Raw genomic sequence first — 19,083 nt, 5'->3', positions numbered from 1 at the left:
CCTGCCTCTGCCTCCCGAGTGCTGGGATTAAAAGCGTGCTCTACCACCACCCTGCCTGTAATTATCTCTGTGCTTTCCTATTCTCTTTCTGTTAACTGCCTCATCCCCAACTGAGTTTGGACACCAGAGCTCAAGGAGAGGACTGGCATGCCAAACACCATAATTTGAACAGCCGTGCCTCCTTTTCCCCTCTAGTCTAGACCAGAGATTTGTGGCACTGTTCTTCCACACTCAAAGGTGAAAGACTCTCCCTCCCACTTCATTTCTTGATATCTGGATTTTTTTTTTTGAGGTGAAAGAAGCCTAAAGATCCTCGCTGAGGCCCTTTCTACTCTTTCTACTCTGATTTTGCTTTGTCTCTATATCACCCCCTAGTGGCTAACAGGAGTGTGGCATCCTGAATGAAATATTGTTAGCGCTTGGTGGGAAGAATTGCCGTGGGAAACCCACCAGACGGGAATCTGGGACAGACTTCTAAGGTGCCACGCACTTTGAAAAGGCAATCTCAGAGCTCCCGTCCTCCAGGTTCCTTCCTGGCTCGTGCATTGGGTGGGCCACCCTCACCCTAGGGTGATTTGGTTCCACGGCATCCTCTACAAAGTGCCCATTCCCCGTTGCTACGGCTGTTCACAAGACTGTGAAGCCGTGACATGGCCACGGTTGAAGACGCTGAGCTCCCGGATCTGAGAAGTAGAGACTGTGGTCAGCCAGCTAAAGGGCGAGCTGTTTCTGGACACACCAGACCCAGAAGCAGACCTCCTAAGGCCGCAGTGGTTTGTGGGAGTCTCTGCTTCTCCTCCTACTGTAGGTCAATTTCCAAATGGAACCTTCTGCTGGAACAATACATCACATTCCCCTTCATCCTGTGGCAGCCCTTCCATGCCCCAGGGTGACCAGGGACCACCATGCTTTGAAAGTGGGGCGCCAGCAATGAGGAAGGCTTGTGCCTGGGATGTTTAACTCTGGCCAGGTTTTTTTTTTTTTTTTTTGGCACAGAAAGGAGACTAAATTTTCTCAGTTTTTCAAGACAGGGTTTCTCTGTGAAACAGCTCTGGCTGTCCTGGAACTCGCTTTGTAGACCAGGCTGGCCTGGAGCTCAGAGATCTGCCTCTTAAGTGCTGGGTTGAGACAAGGTTTTATGTAGCCTAGGCTGGCTTTGAACTCCATGGTGCGATTTTGATCTTCCTGGTGCTCTTGAATCTACCTCCCGAGTACTGGAACTACAGGTCCCAGCATGCCTGGCTTATACCTTGCTGGGGCTCCAAGGTAGAGTCCATCATGACAGGTGGGTTCAGGCAGAAGTTGGAGACAGCTGGTCACAGAGTGTCTGCAGTCAGGAAGAAGCAGAGAACCCAATAAATGCTTCCTAGAAATTAAACCTTCCTAGAAGTACTCTCAGAGACACACCCAGAGAAACGTTTCCATGGTGATTCTAAATCTATCAAGCTGACATGAATATTAACTATACTAACCAGAGTGACTCTTAGGGGCTCAGCATGTCTGCCACGTGGGTAATTATTGTTGGAGCCATGCACAGGCAGGAAACTGAAAACCAAAACAGATGGGTTAATGATGTAAAGGCATACCAAGAGGCTCTGTTAGGATTTGAACCAAGAGCCAGTTCTTCCTTTTTGTTTTTGTTTTTTGAGACAGGATTTCTTTGTGTAGCTCTGGCTGTCCTGGACCTCACTCTGTAGACAAGGCTGGCTTCGAACCAACCAAGAGATCTGCCTTCCTCTGCCTCCCCAGTGCTTGAATTAAAGGCATGGGCCACCACAGAAGCCGCTCTTTCTACTGTATTCTTTTCTTTCTTTTTTATGATTTTTGAGTAAAATGTTCCAACATTTTACCGGATCAAAGGAGGGTCTAAATAACACATATATCATTTTACTGATAATAAGACTTTTATATTATAAAAGTTCACATTTATAAACAGCATGTGGTGGTATACACCTGTAAGCCCAGCAGTAAAGGAGGTAGAAGCAGGAGGATCGGAAGTTCAAAGTTATCCTTGGCCTTATAGCAAGTTTGAGGCCAGTATGGAACACAGGAGATTCGAAAACAAAAGTTGAAAATTACCCCAGCAAGCCAGAAGGTAAGTTTTTCCTCCAGACAGAATCTACATAGTCCTGGATGTCCTGGAGCTCATTCTGTAGACCAGGCAGGCCTTGAACGAGGAGATCTGCCTGCCTCTGCCTCCCAAGTGCTGGGGCTAAGAGTGTGTACCACCACTACCCGGTGGTACCTGCCTTTAATCCCAGAATTTAGGAAGCAAAGGCAGGAGGATTTCTGTGAGTGTTGACTCCACCCTGGTCTACAGAGCAAGCTCTAGAAGAGCCAAAACTAGACAGATCTTTTCTCAAAATAGAAAAGAGAACGAGAGAGAGAGAGAGAGAGAGAGAGAGAGAGAGAGAAGAAAAAATACTTTTGATTCATTTATTTGTGTAGTATGTTTTGAGGGCCTTTTAGGTGGACTTGGCAATAGAACGGCATGGCCCAGCCTTGAACTTCAAAGAGTCCCCAGTGAGGGAGTCTCTTTGTGATGTCCATGGATTGCCACTGAAGCACAAAGCCAGGAAATGCTGGAAATCAGTTTCACCAAAAAAAAAAAAAAAAAAAGCCAAACAGCTGAGTTTTGAAGGCTGTTTAAAGTCTGCTCAAGGAAGTTAAAGTGGAAAACATTATTCCAGGCAGAGAGAAGCCACGGAAAGGCAAGGGCGCAAAAGTTTACATGATGCGCAAGGAACAAAGAGGGATTTAATATAGTCAGACAGTAGTGAGGTCAGGAGGAAGGGGGAAAGCAGAAAAGAACTGAAGGCGGTTTCCCAGGAGCCGTGTGTTCCGGGCTAAAGGCTTGGTCTTCATCCTGTAGAGCACCTGGAAGACCGTTAAACAGGCAGGCAGGTATCTGCTACGGATGGTTTCAGGACCACTGTAATAAACCCAAGTGAATGGGAGTGGTCTATCGAGGCCAGATACTAACGGGAAAGAACAGGGGGGTGCCCGCCGGGCTTGGCACCAGGTCCTGCGGGAGCCAAAGCCAGGATGCCTATGCAGGGTCATGAGAAGGTGGTGATGTGCCAGATGACCAGTACCTCGGTCAGTCTACCGGTGCTAAAGCACCTGTGCTTACTGTAGTCTAGTTCTCTACTAGACGAAGGCTTGCTTTTTTATTTAATTCCTACCGCAAAGAGGTAACAAGGCTTTAGGGTATTTATAGGAAGTGGCTGATGATATTCGGCACGTTTACCATAGGAAATCCGCTGAGAACACCTGGTGGTGCAGAAGCTTGATAGAAAACGCGTGTCTCGTGAATCAGGACTCAAACCCAGGTCTGTCTGCAGAATTAACGCTGAATTCAGATTTTGCCTACCGCCTACCAGTTGGGTGTCCTGAGATGCATTCCTTAACCATTGAGTCTGTTTTCTTACCTGTAAAATAGAGATGAGTGGTGGCGTACGCCTTTAATCCCAGCACTCGGGAGGCAGAGGCAGGTGGAGCTCTGTGAGTTCGAGGCCAGCCTGGGGTACAGAGTGAGTTCCAGAACAGCTAGTACTACATGGAGAAACCTTGTCTCAAAAAAAAAAAAAAAAAACTAAACTAAAGAACCTTGATAGTTGTTGGTTGCTAGTCAATGGTTAAACTAACAGAGCAGGTAAGGAGACGCTGTCTGGCAGAAGCCTCTGAAGGTTTCGTCTCTTTGCCCATGAAGCAGGCTGCGTGGTGCATACTCCTTGAAAACAGGACTTCCCTCTCTTCTGTCTTCAATGGGCCCTGCCACCTTGGCACCTGGTGTGTGTACACACTGATATGTAGCCTTTTGGATTAGGCGACGAGCTTTGTGAGTGCCCAAAACTGTGTGTCAGGCCCACCTGCCTCTGCGGTGGAGAAGAGGCAGGCTGTCTAAACTCCATGTTTGTCTCAGGGCTTTAGGATGCTCTCAGGTATGTGTGGCAGCATCTGCCCTTTTGCCTGGCTGGGCGCTCTCCCAGGACCTGGTTGCCCCTCTTGCAGGCACTCTATAAAACACGTCTGGCCCTGAATCCAGACAGACTCATAACACTAATGTTGCTTTTCCATTTTCCTGGAAACTTCTATAGCTGCAGCCTGGAAAGCATCCAAAAGTTTCCCCGAACTAAAGATAACAACAACAACAATAAGTTTTTAAACATTTAGAGAGGCGAAGGAAGAGAGACCCTAAGGCAAATGTCCCTGTTGATTACTGCTCAGCCAGACAGATTCCAACGGTAGGGACAGAAAAGGGAGGATGTTTCCAGGACAATTTAAACATTCACATGGCTTCTTTTAAAAAGACAGTTTCAAAACAGTCGACCTCCCTGGGGCAATTTAAAAAAAATCTACCCAGAAGGCAAAAGCTTCCCCTATCCCCCCCTCCCCCCCAATCTGGAAAGTTTTCTCAGCAGAGGCCCCAGCACATTCCTGAGTTCTGGCTCAGGGAAGGACTTTCCCAACCTTCCAACATTCCGGGCCCTCGTTCACCCTGCTGACCTACCAAGGGTTCTGCTTGCTCCACCCCCAGCAGCTGCATTCCAGCTGTGGCCTTACGAAACTGCCTGGAATCCTAGGGCTGCGAGGTAAGTGAGGAACAGGCCTCCTGACAGCTGAGGGCCCGGCGGAAGTCTAGAAACCCGGAAGCCCTGGAGCTGACGCTGGCTAGTCTCTACAGCCCACAGGCAGGGTGGGCTGTTGACTTAGGGACAACAGCATTCTAGGAGATCTTGCAAAGATTGTAGGCAGGGTGGTCAGCCTGAATCTCCCCTTCCCCCCAACCCTCCACCTCGTCCTTGGACCACCTGGCAATGCAAAAAGTGAAATTCAAATATTTCTTTGGGAAGATTCAAAAATATTTCCACTTATTCATGAGCTCTAGGGGTTTTTTTTCTACTGCTTTTTAATATATATTAATTATGTGTATGTGTCCGTGGGTGGGTAGGTGTGTGTGTGTGTGTGTGTGTGTGTGTATGTGCACGTGCTGCCAACAGAGGCCAGAGGAGGAAGGCATTCCTTAGACAGCTGTGAGCCATTTGATATGGGTACTAGAACTGAACTCAGATCTGCTCAGAGGTTAAGAGCACACAAACTGTTCTAGGGGACCTGCATTCAATTCCCAGCACCCACATGGCAGCTCACACCTATCTGTAACTCCAGTTCCGGGCATCTGACACCTTCACTCAAATATATATGCAGGCAAAACACCAATGCACATAAAATAAATACATTTTAAAAATAAATAAATATATTATTACTATTATTATTTTTATTTAAAAAAAAAGCACAATGTCTTGCATGAAGCAAGTTTTCTGGGGCTGGGGTATGTAACTCCATGGTAGCGTCTCCCAGCATGCCTGAAGCTCTGGGCTCAATCAATCCTCAACACAACAGAATGCAAACAAAAAGATAAGTCTGTGCAACAACACAGTAAACAGAACCTTAATTTGGAGATTTGCCCCCTTCGGGACTCCGTGGTGCAAATTTGGAACTCAAAGTCTCAAAGACTGAGGGAGGAACCTGATCTACAGAGGAAAACCCTGTCTCAAAACCTGCAAGATGGTAGGAGTGGTCTTGCTATAGGTAGCATCTGTAGGAAGAGCAAGGTTAGTTAACTGACAGTGAGACTCCAATGAATGATGGGGTGAGACTTCCTTGATGGGGTGGGGTTTTGCAGCTGTTTTGGGGTCACCCACACTCATGTAAGTATCTTTTACCCATGCCCTCTATGTAAGCCAAATAAATTCATTGCTACACACACACACACACACACACACACACACACACACACACCCTTAATTTGCCAATGGCTCTGGAGAATTGTCTGGGAGGTGACAATGACTTTGCCAGAGGCAGAAAAGTGAGTGTCAGTCTCCTTGTAAAAGCCCTGCCCTCCCAAAACTGGTGTCCCTGCCTGTGGGTTCAGGGTTCAGAGGAGGAAGGAGGCCTGGGAGGCTCTCTAGAGTCCTTTACATATGTGGATGTCGGCCAGCAGGGGCAGAGCCAAGCAAGGGGCCTTTTAGGCAGCTGAGGCCCTCAGCTGCTGTCAGCTCAACTGTCACCAAGTTCCCCTGGATGGGGTGGCAGGGCAGGGGATGCTGGAGCCCTGATATTATCATCTGGGGCTGCAGAGTAGGGTTAATGGAAGTTGCTTCTCTACTTGGCTGACTGGCTCCATGCTGGCTGAATTAATCTGGATTTCTGAGAGTCTGTGCCTTCTCCCTGGGACTGACGGCCACCCAGACATACAGCAACAGTTAATAGCCATGGGAAAGCTTTGGGAGTCCATCCTCATTTACAGCCATACTACCTTGAATGTGTTCATCTTAGGTAAGCAAGGTTGGGCCTGGTCAGGACAAGGATGAGAGAGACTCCATTCTCCAAAGAGAGGAGCCTCCTGCAGTCTTCCATCCATTCCAGGGCCTGAACGTGAGTCTGAAGAAGAGGTGGCCTCTGTCCCAGGAGACAATCAGGTCAAACAGTGATAGACTGACCTGTGTCTTCTTTCTCCCTCCTGCTGTTGTTCCCACTTCCAAATATGCCCCCCTTAGCTCTCCTTGTTCCCTACTCCACTGGTCTGACCAGCCACTTCCTATACCGGTCTCTTCAGAGTACAGTCTACAGGGTTACCCATGGAAGCTGTTCTTGCCCCCACCCATGACAATAACCTCTGAGCCCTTGAGACCCTAGGAGGAAAGCACCGGGAAATCAGAAAACATTCTCCCTCCAGAAAACAATGGCTTCCGGGGCCTGTGCCAGACACACTCACAACCCCCGAAATAGTCTCATTGTTCTCTTGTGCAATATCCAGGAATTTGGTGAAACTCATCATTTTTCAGGTTACCGATAATGCAAGTTTGGAAAGTGAAACAGGAAGAACGCAGGCTGAGAAAGCTTTTATCCAGCCGCAGAGTCTCTCCAGATGCAAGATAGGTTGGTTTTTTTTTTGTTTTTTTTTGTTTTTTTTTTCTCCAGCAGTCCTTTGGTGGGGTTAAAATTAGCTGGCAGCATTCTGGTCACATGGCAGACAACAAAACAAAAGGGAATTGTTTCCTCAGACGCTCCTGAACTAGTCCCACCGACCTCCTAACCCATGGATTTCTGGGATCTGGCTCCCCACCACTACCCCGGCATAGGAGAGGCCACACCACAGGCTGCCCGCAAGGATTGCTCTTGCTGTAGCAGAGAAGAGTGCAGACAGTCCCAAGGCATTTTGGAATCTTGGTGCTTGCCTTCTCTGGGAAGGCACCCTGGGACTCCGGATTGCCATTTACAATTAATTCTTCTCCCAGAAGTCAGCAAATAAGCAAACATCACGAGGACTTGGGAAGGACAACACTGAAGGGTGACCATGGTACCCTTTGCCTTTTGGGACAAGTGGCTGTGGCTGTCAGGATGATAACGTGAAATGAACACGCCCAAGCTATAAGTGACAAGGACTTCAGACAGATTCTTTATCTCTGGACCCTGATGACAGGACAAGTCAGGATCTGCCTCCCATTTAAAGCTATCACCAGCAGCTACGAGTTAAAAATACAGCCTCTGATTCACGCATAGTCAGGAAACCTGGCTGTGCTCAGTACAGAAACACGTCCATCAACCTGGGAAAGGAATCACCGCCACGGATATGCTCTTAGCTTGCCAAAGCTTAGCAGCTGCAAGAGCCAAAAACCCAGCTGCCTGGACTGTCTGGGGAAAGGGGGTTCTGAATCACCTGATTTCTTCCTCAGCTCCAGCGTAATTCTAAGCCAGAACCATCTTGAGATGTCTCAAGGGCAGATTGCTCTTTAAAATTATGTTTGAACACTAACCCTTCAATTCTGGATCTGCTAGCAAGGTGAAACAGATGGCTTTTATTGATTATTTATTTGGAAGGTGGTATTCAGGAATCAGAAAATTCCACTGAGATTCAAACACATGACCCTGACCCCCCCCAAAAAAAAACAAAAAACACGAAAACAACAACAACAACAACAACAACAACAACAACAACAAAAACCCAATCATGAACAGACACCCAGAGAGTCAAGCTCAAGGCACTGCAGGTTAAGTTCCACCAAATAGGACAGGTCTAGTCTTTTGCCTGTGTGGGCTTCCATGACAGTGTACACAGTAGGACGGAATACCTAGATTGGCCCCACATTCTGTGGCAGTCTTCCCACGCTTCAAAACAAAAACCGTCTTCGACTCTTACCTCTGCTTGAAACCTCATTAGACAGACAGACAGACGGAAGTACAACTGGCCCCTGTGCCTGGATGTCCAGTATGTAAAATCCTCTTTAAAGATTGTACACCACTCGCCCCGCCCCCAGGGACAGTCTCAAGGTGTTACAAGTACATAAAGGTCTGAAAGCTGATGCCCTGGATAAACAGTTCGCTGGATATATTTAGCAGAAAATATTGAAAACCACAGAGAAAAATATGTCCCCTTTCTGGGATGTTAATGAAGGTTTATGTCTAGGAAGCCTTCAGGAAATAGTGAACAAAAAAGAAATACTGCTCACCTCTTCCACCCCAGCGTAAATAAATCACTAACCCTCCTTGGTTTCCATAGGCCTTGGCTGGGGGATTTAATTTTTTCCCCTATTAAACAGGCCACCCGGAGAGTTGGCATTACAGACCTGAAAATATACCAGATCTTGAACACACTGTTTTGTTTCTGTACATTGAATCAGGCTGTGTTTCAAATGGCAGCTTGTGCAAGATGGGGGGCGGGGGGGGAGGCGCGGTGATTATCCGAGCTAGTGCACCCTCACGAAAAGTCACCTGAAATTGCAGCGTAGATGACAGATCTGTTTCACCTTGACCCACCCAATGTCTCGTCTCTGACAGGAACCTGTCCTCTATCTTTTCTGCCCAAACTGATGTCACACTCTAAGGGACTGACTGGACGATTTGCTAAACTGCAACAAGATACCTTCAAAACCCCGGGCTGCCTGCAGTGTGGGGCGGGGACCTGAGAATCAAGGCAAGGACAGGCAACTACTCTCCCTAAGATGGAGGCTGCATGATGTAAGTGGCTGGCTAAAATATCTGGCATGCTTGCAGTTTTAAGTTGCCAGCTAAATATTATTAAAAAGATAGAATACACGCAAACTGTGCAGAATGTAGGGCTGCTGTGTTTACATCCGGGTTTTGATGACTCAAAGCCTTACACTTGGGCTTGCTGAAAAGCTCTATTAAAAACACAGCTTTTGAAAAGCCTCCGGGGAGCAGAAGGACTCGGGGGTGGGAGAGGGATGATAACACCCCCACCCCACCCCAAAGATGCTGTTCAGCTCTATGTTTCTGGCAAGCTTTTAGGACCGGGGAAGTCTTAAGGGGTTAACCTCCTTTCAGTTTGCAAGCCAGAGCCGGGAGGGTTAACCTTTTTCCAGAACATTTATTTCACCATCTCACTGACTAGAAGGAGGAGGGGCTGGCGGGCGGGCGGGCGGGCGGGAGAGCCTGCCGCGTTGAGAGGCTGCAGATCACAAGGCCATTCTGATAGCCTCCTGTCCCCATGGCAACTGCAACGGCATTTATCAGTTCCTTCTGCGCACAGGCACCGCAAATCTGCATTGCACATGGCAGGCTTCCAGCATTTCAAATGAAAGAGCACTTTGAACGGCTGCCAAGTTTGGAAGGAGCAGAACTGTCAGGGCTGCTTAAAGCTGGCAGTTTATACTGGGGAGGTTTTCACTTCCCAGAATCCTCCGGGCTTGGCGAGCTGCCCAGTACTTAGCGGAAGCTAAAAAGTAACTCGCTCCCTCCCCTCCTCTTTCTCCCCCTGCTCACGCTCCCCCCCTCTTCCACACCATTCACCGCAGTGCTCTCAAAATTTTCCACATGTCCTGTGTCACCAGTGCAGACTGTACAATGAGAACCAGAACACCGGCTGCCCACGACCGGGCTTTTCTCAATGATGGGGGTTTAGGGTGGGTTCAGACACGGACACCGGGTTCCCGCTGTACCTGCCATAACCCGGTAACCACTGGATTGCACATAGTGTATGTGCCTTTTAACCTTAAAAAAAAAGGGGGTACATTAATAAAAACAAAAAGCTCAGAACCAGGGACACCCTAAGTACTGGGTGCGGTAGAGAATGGAGCCGGGGGATGGGGTGGGGTGGGGAGGACGACGCTGGATGGATGGATGGCTTAGAGCTTCACGGGGTGGGGGGAGTCTTGCAAACAGAATACAAAATGTCCACTTCCAGCTTTTCTAAGCCGTGGGGAAGGGGGTTGTTACAGAGAGCTGAACTGTTCCTGGAGCTTTCTTGCATCTCTCAGATGTCACGGTGAAAGCTCAGAAGCCAGAGATGGGGAGGGAATTGGGACGTGGCTTTTCAATGGAAAGTTTAACAGATAACTTTGACCATGCACCGCCCAAGAGCACCCGGAGCACCCGGGCTTCTACTGGCAGAAAATGGGAACTGGCACAATTTTCACTGTGCTAATTTTTTTTTTCTTTACATGAAAATCTACGCTGAGATCAAGGACTTGGGCTTTATTTCCTGCACAAATAGAACAAAAATTGTCTGCCGCTTAGGCGGTTGGATGGAGTTCAGGAAAACTATGTCTGGCATTAATTCCAAAGTGGAGGTTTTGGTTCAAGTGAGGCCCATTAATTTCAGTAAACTGTTTTCACTAGTCCAGACCCTGCTGTGCGAGGACTATTTATTACCTTTTGCTAACCTGCTGTCTGCTGAGTTGCAAAGCAAAGGGGAGGGGGAATCTGGGGTGGAGATATCTCTATCTTGAATCAAATGGGTTTGCACCTTCCCTTAGGGGGTCATGTTTAATAGAGAATTTTCTATCCCTTGCTTTTCTTTATCAGAGCCTTAAAAGAAAAATCCATCTTGCAATGAATTACAGAAAAGCAAATCCTATGGAGAGGTATCTGGTGAGAGTGAACAGCCAGCCATCCCTTCCCCGGTTCAGAAAGGCTCCTCCCAGCCGCAGGGATGCTTTCTGTGCCTGTCCCCTCTCCAGGCTGCAGGTCTAGGGCAAAGCCCTGACATGATTCACCCTGACGACTGGGTCTAAATCCACCAAGACAGTCAATTTTGGCATTCATTCTCCCTTAGGAATTTTACTGGCCGTCTTAGAAAAGCACATAAATTACTCCCCCTCCCTCTTTTTTTCCATGCCTTCTCCTTCATCCCCCAGCACTCCCCCCCCAGTCCATCTTGATGTCATTTCAAAGAGAAGGATGAAAAGGAAAAGAAGGGATTTGTCAGGCAGTCCAGTTTGTGAGTGTGTCTTGCTAGGCCCCAACACACACACATACACACACACACACACACACACACACACACACAGAGAGAGAGAGAGAGAGAGAGAGAGAGAGAGAGAGAGAGAGAGAGAGACTCACACCCCAGCTGAGGCTGTTAATAAGAATTAAAAGCAAGTCAGTACTATTAAAGCATCAGATATGAAGTTGAAAGGAGGGGGCCTCGGAGAAAGAGAGGGGGTGGGGGGGTGGGGGGGAGGGAGTGGGAATGAAATACAATTCGGGCCTTTAGGCTGAGAAGGAAAGAGGTGTCAGTAGCCCCATTTGGTCAGCTTGTCAAATGTCAAATGTCAAATTCATTGGTCTTTCCTTTTTAACTACCCCCCTCTCTCGCTGCCCCGCCCCGACAGTCAAGTTTTGTGAGGTTCCCAAGTGTGATTAATCTTTGGCATAGGCCAGAAACAGGAGTAGGCTTCTTGGCTGCCCGTTCTGATAAACAATCTGTTCTTGGGAAGAGTAGGTGAAGGGGGCTGCTGGGAGGCAATCTGCGGGCATGGGAGTGGGGGTAGGCGTGAGTGGGGAGGGGGATGACCACCGCGAGGCCCGCCTTCCTGGAGAAATGCAAGTGCCCCTCCTCCCGGACCAGTGGTTTAGGGGTGGGTCAGGTTTCCTGCCCTTAAGAATGTGAGTAGACAGTGGATCCTTTCTTGCTGCCAGTCCCCAATGCCCAGGGCACGTCACTGGGCCACCGAAGGCTCAAAGGAGGGGGAGGAGAGTAGTGAAACCCGTGCTCCCCACCGTTTCGGACCATCTGCAAAGCTACACAACCCCATCCCCCAGCGAGTGTGCGCAGAACCTTGCTTGCGAGAAAGGGAAACCGAGGCAGTGTCGTTAGAGAAAGCCGAGTCGGGGGGGGGGGGGAGCGATGTAGCGCTTATTATAAAGCATAACGGGGAAAAACAGACTCAGGGCAAAACAAAAGGATCCCACTATTTGCTGGGATCGAAACTCCGGAGGCAAGAAGGCAAGCTGTGGATGTTGCGGCGGGGATATTGTTTGAGCAACCAGGCAGAAATCGGCAATGTGTAAAAGTGGGAAGGGGCAGAGAGTGGGCGGAAAGCAAAGCAGTGCCTAGAAGGCTGCGCAGGCGGGGCTGGGAAATGTCACCAAGGAGAGCGCAATGGCTCCGAATAAAAGATGAATGATAGGCTACCTTTTGGAAAACGAATGTAAAAATACATTCTCTTCCTCACCGCTTGCCTTCCAGCTTCAACACACAGGCAGCTCTGGTCTGCCCTGCATCCAAGAAGCTAGGGCCAGGCTCGCTTCCCTTTGGATTTAATTACATGAAAATACTGAATAAAAACTTGTAATTACACCCTCAGTCCCCGCCACTTAGGTCCTGCACACTTCCTGCCTAGTTTTGTTTTCTAAAAAGGAGGCCATTGCCTCTTTCTTTCCAAATTGGTCAAAAAAAAAAAAAAAAAAAAAAGTAAGCGCTTGCCACAGAGATGCTGCAACTTTGAGTTCTCATGGTCATCCCTGCCCTAACACACACACACACACACACACACACACACACACACACACACACACCAGGAATTGTGGAGGGGAAATCTTCGTCTCTTTAGGAGAGCCTAGAAGGAAGGACCCTACTGTGCTATTGTCTTGCTCCAGCTCCTTGGGTGAGAGGCAGTCGTTGCTTTGTCTGTCACTCCAACCCGGAGTTGCTAAGCTGGTCACCCAGAGGACACTTTCCAAGGAAAAGACAGAGTGTAGCATCAGGGCTAGCTTTCCTCTTTCCCCTGGAAGGGTTCAGTCTGCAAGCAATCTAGGTCAGCGCTGGCCTCTTTTACAATGCTCCAGGCTCTGGCCTTACAGACAGGATCTCAGAGGGAGGTTCTAGAGGAAGAACAGGATTTAAGATGGACATCTGACGGGTGAGAAACCAAAGCTCAAGAGAAGAAACAGATGGCCTCGGAGTCAGTTATGCTGCTGCAGGGAGCCTTGAACAAGCACCGCTTTCTCTTAAGGTTTCGGGGGGGGGGGGGCTGACTGCATCAGGACACTAGGACACCTAGGAGAAAATGGAAGCTTCTCGATTCCGTGCCGGATCCATTCTGGCTAATTTCATCTTCCCATTCCCAGCACTGAGACAGAAAGTGCTAAGAACAGGGCCTGACCAGTCCACAGCCATTGTGGAATTTGAGGCAGAAGGACTACAAGTTCAAAACCTGTCTGGGCTACAGGATGAGTTCAAGGCTAGGCTAGACAACTTCTCAGGACCTAGTATAAAAACAGCAAAGGGGCTAGGAGATAGAGCACTGTTTGGCACGCACCAGGCCCTAGGTTCTACCCTCAGCTAGGGGCAGGCGAGTGCTCTCTAGGTAAATTATTAAATAACTGAGCGAAAGGCAGGGGGCTAATATGCTGAAACCCCGCAGGCCATGGGCCAGGCAAGTTTCAGCACACACAGGTAAGAACAAAGGGGATATAACTTCCAGTTCTACAAGGAGGCTTTTTCCACAACAAAAATCCACGCTCCTTATTTTGCTCCTTCCCCTACATGATTCACTGGACTCTCCAGCCTTTTCTCCTTTGGTGCTGGGGCTCCAACTTAGGACCTTGCTGGTGCTAGGTACCACTTCACCACCCAGCTGTATTCTTTAGTCCCAGATGCGTACATCTTGCAAATGTCTTGAGGGCAGCTGGAGACGCTTCTCCATCCTTTCAGCGAGGACGAGCACTTCAGGTTTTCCTCTGTCACCTCTGCCTGGGGCCAGGGCACAGAAAACCAAAGAGGTAAAAAGAAAGGTGTTTGGGGATGGCCAGGAAGCAGTGGCTACTCAGTTTTGGTCAAAGCTCAATAGTGATTGATTTTTAACTCCCAAACAACCACTGCGGATTTCAAGCCAACCTTGCAGCTATTGAGACAGTTGTGGCATTAACCCGTAAGTTCCTGTGGGCAGAGGGTTTTACCTTCTTGTTTCGGTTTCTTAGAAGCATCTAGAACCCCTAAAGCACTAGCAGGCCCTTAAGGTGAAAGTGAATGCCAGTTTTATGGCACACGAAGGATGCTTTTTTGCTAACTCTGGACCACCTCTGGCCCAGCTTTCCTCACCTGTACAAAAGGCCGATGAAAGAAACACCTACCTCACAGGCTTGTGTGAGGCTTAGTGACATAATGTCTGGAAATGCATTTTGGAGCCCTTGACAAATGTCAGTTATTGTTAATAATCTCTTACGTTTTATTAAACATATTATAATGCGATGTCATCCACACAGACCAATGAAGCAGGCAAAGGAAGTGGAGTAATTATTTCAGTTTTACTCAGAACCTGATGTGCAAATGATTTGCTCAAGGTCAGCCAAGTCCAAGGTGAACAGCGTAATATAAATATGTACCCAGCACCCGCCTCTCCTCTCTCTCTCTCTCTCTCTCTCTCTCTCTCTCTCTCTCTCTCTCTCTCCATCTCTCTCTCTCTCCTGAGTTACAGGTTGAACTACTCAGCACAGGCAAGTAAAAATATTTGAAGTCCTGGCCCAAGGACCCATTCAAAACAAGAAGTGATGGCTGCCCTATACCAACCTGGATCAAGAATGGCCAGGACCTGGGAGGAGCTTCCTGCTCTGTGACCACACCTTCTGGCAGCCCGAGCAATAAAATGGAAATCCCCTGACTATTGTAGACGGGAGGGAACCTCCCACTGAGGCCCAGGCTCGCAGATGGAGTGGAGGGTTGGAGATGGTACACCTGTGGTCTTCATAGCCACCGGCCACCTTGACGACGACGTCCCGCCTACTCCAAGCCTCCCTTCCACTCCAGCTCCCTTGTTGTGGGCTTGGATATTTGTACGAACTGAATCAATGAATAGCACCCTTGTGTGGCTCTTTTACCCCTTCTTTTCCCTCTAGGCCCGTTTCCCTGGACAGCTCATTCCAGGTTTTTTTTTTGGGGGGGGGGGCTGGAGGAGGAGGAGGAGTAAAATACACACCAGCTATTGCTGAGGGCAGTGCTGGGCTCCCCCATGCTCTGGCACGCTGGCAAGAAGAGAATGTCGGGAGTCAGGAACTAGACACGACTACCCCCAACTCCCGCGCCTTTCTTCTCCTCCCTGGTCTCCGCCCCTCCAGGAAGAAAACAGCCAGAGACCGGATCGTTCTTTCCGCCACTGTGCCAACACCAACCACTATGCCCGCCCTTCCCTTGCCTTCTCCCCAGTTTCGCTCAGAGCATCCGCCTTGCCCATGCGCCCGCGGCTGGGCAGGTCTTGGCGGGCGGTGTAGGTTCAGTTCCCCAGGGCTTCTCGGCGAATCACGTTGTTCCTGGGATTTCATGCTCCAGTGGCTCTTGTGTAACCCTATGCCCTGGCCTAACTCAATATTTTTTTTTAATACCAGGATTAGCCCTTTAGGGGAAGGCAAATACTTCCGCCACAGAACCGACAGGGGAATAAATGTGTAAATCACCCAGCAGCCTCCAGCCCCACAGCCCCTTTGCTCCGGTCTGCAAGGCTCAGTAACCCGCCGCACTCCTGGGGTTCCTGGTGCTAGGCGATTCCAGGCCTCCACAAGGCCAAAGGAGGGCCCAACCCACACGTTTGTTTTCATCTACTCTTAAGCGGCTCCCGCAGGCCAAAGAACAGGGCCCTGCTTACTGTGTGTTACCAAAAAAGGCTTTTCTCTCTGCGGAGCGCTTGGCGGCGCGCGTTGCAGCGGGGTGACGCGAGGTTCAGCCACGGCCTGGAGAGCCAGCAGGCTAAGAGCACCCCTGCTCCCCCTCCCGCCCCGTTCCATTTCGATTCCAAACTGTGGGGGCTGTTGAGGGCGGGCAGGAGTCGCCTAAGATCCTGGCAACCTTTACACCCCTAACACTGGGCAATGCTGCTCATGGAAGGCCAAGTGGAAAGCCGACCTTTTGCTCCAGTTTAGAACAGTGTTCCCTGAAGATGCTATCTCAGCTAGCTGAGGAGAAAGACGGCTATTAAGATAGGACTTCGCTTTGGAGAGTTAGGGTTAGCATTTCGTACCTTGTTCTCTGCAGCTAGTGCACCCCTGAACATAGCACCAGAGTTCTGTATCTCTTCTCCTCCATTTCTCACCTCCCTGGATCAGTTCTTCCCAAGAAATCACAGTATTGCTGCAGGAGCAGAGGAACGGAGGATCTCCAAACATTGGAGCTCTCACCTTCCCAATCACCGATGCATCCCCAAACAGGGCCATCTGAGACAAGCAGTTAAGAAGCAATGTATCACCTTATTACCAAGAACAATGGTGATTCTTTTTCAGGGGATATAAAGAGTTGTGATTTTTTTCCAGTTTTTTTTTTGATTGATTTTTTTATTGAGCTCTAGAGTTGTGATTTTTAAATAAAAGGATTGTGAGACTGTGGACTGTAATGGAATTCTGTTTAAAGGCATACTGATGTCCAGCTCACTATGTACAGAGATACCTTATTTGCACGGACGTGTGTGTGTGTGTATCTATGTCTTTAAAGTGAAGACAGACAAGGAGATGGTATACTGAATTGTGATATGGAACTCAACTTGTTTTTTCTACCTGCCTGGCTGGAGGGTTGTGGCTAAGCTGCTATTTCTAAAGTATTTTTGTTTTTCAAGACAGAGTTGCTCTGTGTAGCCCTGACTGTCCTGGAACTCGCTCTGTAGACCAGGCTGGTCTCAAACTCACAGAGATCTGTCTGCCTCTGCCTCCCTAGCGCTGGGATTAAAAGTGTGTGCTACTACCACTCAGCGTATTTTTGATTTAATAAAGAGAAAAATAAATAATGTAAACAAATGGGTCATTCAGTCAAGCCAAGTTCATGGTCCCAGGCTGGTCGGGATTATTGGGCCCTGTGTTTTGACTCATGCAAGGGGAGCTGTGGCCAGTCCAAGGGTGAGGAAGCACTCCCTGAGAGGCTCTGTGCACAAGACTCTGCTCCAAGCCAGCCAATCAGGCAAAGTTTATTATTGGCCTGCAGCACACAGTGAGCTCGCTGTCTTTTGCAAAACCAGAAACTGGGTTGCTCTGAGATGAAAGAGAGGTTCCCTATGGGCGCTTCTTCCTCCCTTTCTCCTTATCCTTACAAGCTCTACTTTCCTTTTGCATTTGAAACCCAGAACTAAGCATGCTGGGAAATGCTGACTAGCTTCGGGAGATCAAATGTCAAAATAAAAGTATTTCTTGTTGCTTCAGCTGACTGTAACCGTGATCATAAATAATGATCAGAATGCCTTACGCACTAGAACACTTTCACAGGGAAGCTGGGGACAGTCATTATCGATACTAGTATCCAACACTGGCAGTTTTCTGGGAATGCACGTATGTGCTCTCCACACTGTATGGTGCATTTATGCTTCACGCTGCAGCTGGGATAGCTTCAGAGCTTCTCTATGAGGAAGAATTCAGGAGTACAGTCTGGAGGGGGATGCTAGGGGCTCATGATGAAGGTGCATTTGCACAGCACTTTATATACAAGTGGTCTGTGACAAACAGTGGGGTGCTAATGGAAAATGTGAGCACCATCCCTGGGAGCCTTAGCTTGTGCGCACCACCTTCAAATAAAATTTCCCGCATTTAGATACCAAGCCAGCTGCAGCGGCAGCTGTAGACAAGTTATTTCAATCTCCTTATTTTCCTGGTCTGTAAAATGGAACAGAACACACTTTGTGGAAAACACTAAGGGTTTAGTAACGTAAATACCGCTTCGTGCTCTGTCTCCACATTATAATGAAAATAATACTAAAGTTGATGAAAAGGAACCATTTGCCCAGTACCTGTCCCAGTGCCACTGAGAGTCGCTTGTCAGGAAGACAAGAAACAAACTGAAATCTTCAACACCCCATCAAGCTGGGGGAGATAATTCTATTTTGCAGAAGAAAAAAAAAAAGATTATATAAATAGAGCTCAGGGTTACAAAGCCAGTAGTAATAGTGAGGAAATTCCAACCCTATAGGCAGAATCCAGCCCTATCAAAATTACCTCCCCTCCACCAGCCTTCCATAGGGATTATCTTAATTTACATAAGAAAAAAGCAAACCTAATAAATAGAACAGGCTGAAATGCTCCAGCCAGAGCTAAGACCAACCCTATCTGTTTCTACAGTGAGCCCTAATGATGAGCAGTGATCTTACAAGGTAGAGGAAGTCATGACCTCCCAGAGCGTACTGGGGCAGTGTGGAATTAAATCACAGCAAGCAGAAGGAACTTTCAAAACTGTCTAAGCTTTATTTATTTATGTGTCTAAGGATTGAATTCGGAGCCTCGGTCATCCTGAACAAACGCACCCTCGCTGAGCTACCGCCCCCACTCTAGCCATCAGTATTATTAAAAGCTGTCCCCCTTCATGAAACCCAGAAAAACCACTCACCTGTTTGGCAAATTCTTCACTCCCCATTCCCTGCCCTCAACTATGGCTGTATGCAGTCCGTTGACTCTTTTCCTTAAAGGGCTCAGAGAAGTACATAGTCAAATAAATTTTATGGAGTTCGGCCAAGGGGAGGGGTGGCTCATTTAGCACCATCCTTGCAACTCCGATTGATTCCCAGGCCCAGTCGCAAAAACAATTCTAAAAGGTAATTTCTGGAAGATTGGAGAAGGGCTAATTCTGCAGGTGTTTGGTGGCAAGGAATGGAACATTAATGGAGGAAGGGAGCTCTCACCGCAGATGAAATGGGTAATACCTTATATGAAATTTAAAGTGAAACTCGTCAAACAGGGCATTTAATTTTACTGCCTGGGGTTTGGTGGGGTAGGGAATGAGAATCGGAAGCAACACTCGTGGCCCTTAAACGTTTTTTTACTTGGGAAAACCAGGCAGGAAAAGGAAAGGGTCATCGTCTGTTACACACACACACACAC

At 48.3% G+C, this 19,083-nt stretch overlaps 1 protein-coding gene across 1 annotated transcript in view; it reads right to left on the bottom strand.

Annotated features, from left to right (window-relative positions):
• The window catches only part of Cipc (CLOCK interacting pacemaker), an 82,360-nt gene that overhangs the window by 61,951 nt on the left and 1,326 nt on the right, over window positions 1-19,083 (bottom strand). The window lies entirely within an intron of this gene.

The sequence above is a fragment of the Microtus ochrogaster genome, chromosome 1 (assembly GCF_000317375.1).
Source record: "Microtus ochrogaster isolate Prairie Vole_2 chromosome 1, MicOch1.0, whole genome shotgun sequence".
In the NCBI taxonomy this organism is placed as follows: Eukaryota; Metazoa; Chordata; class Mammalia; order Rodentia; family Cricetidae; genus Microtus; species Microtus ochrogaster.
The sequence above is the reverse complement of the archived record's forward strand: the minus strand, read 5'-3'. Positions and strand labels throughout refer to the sequence as shown.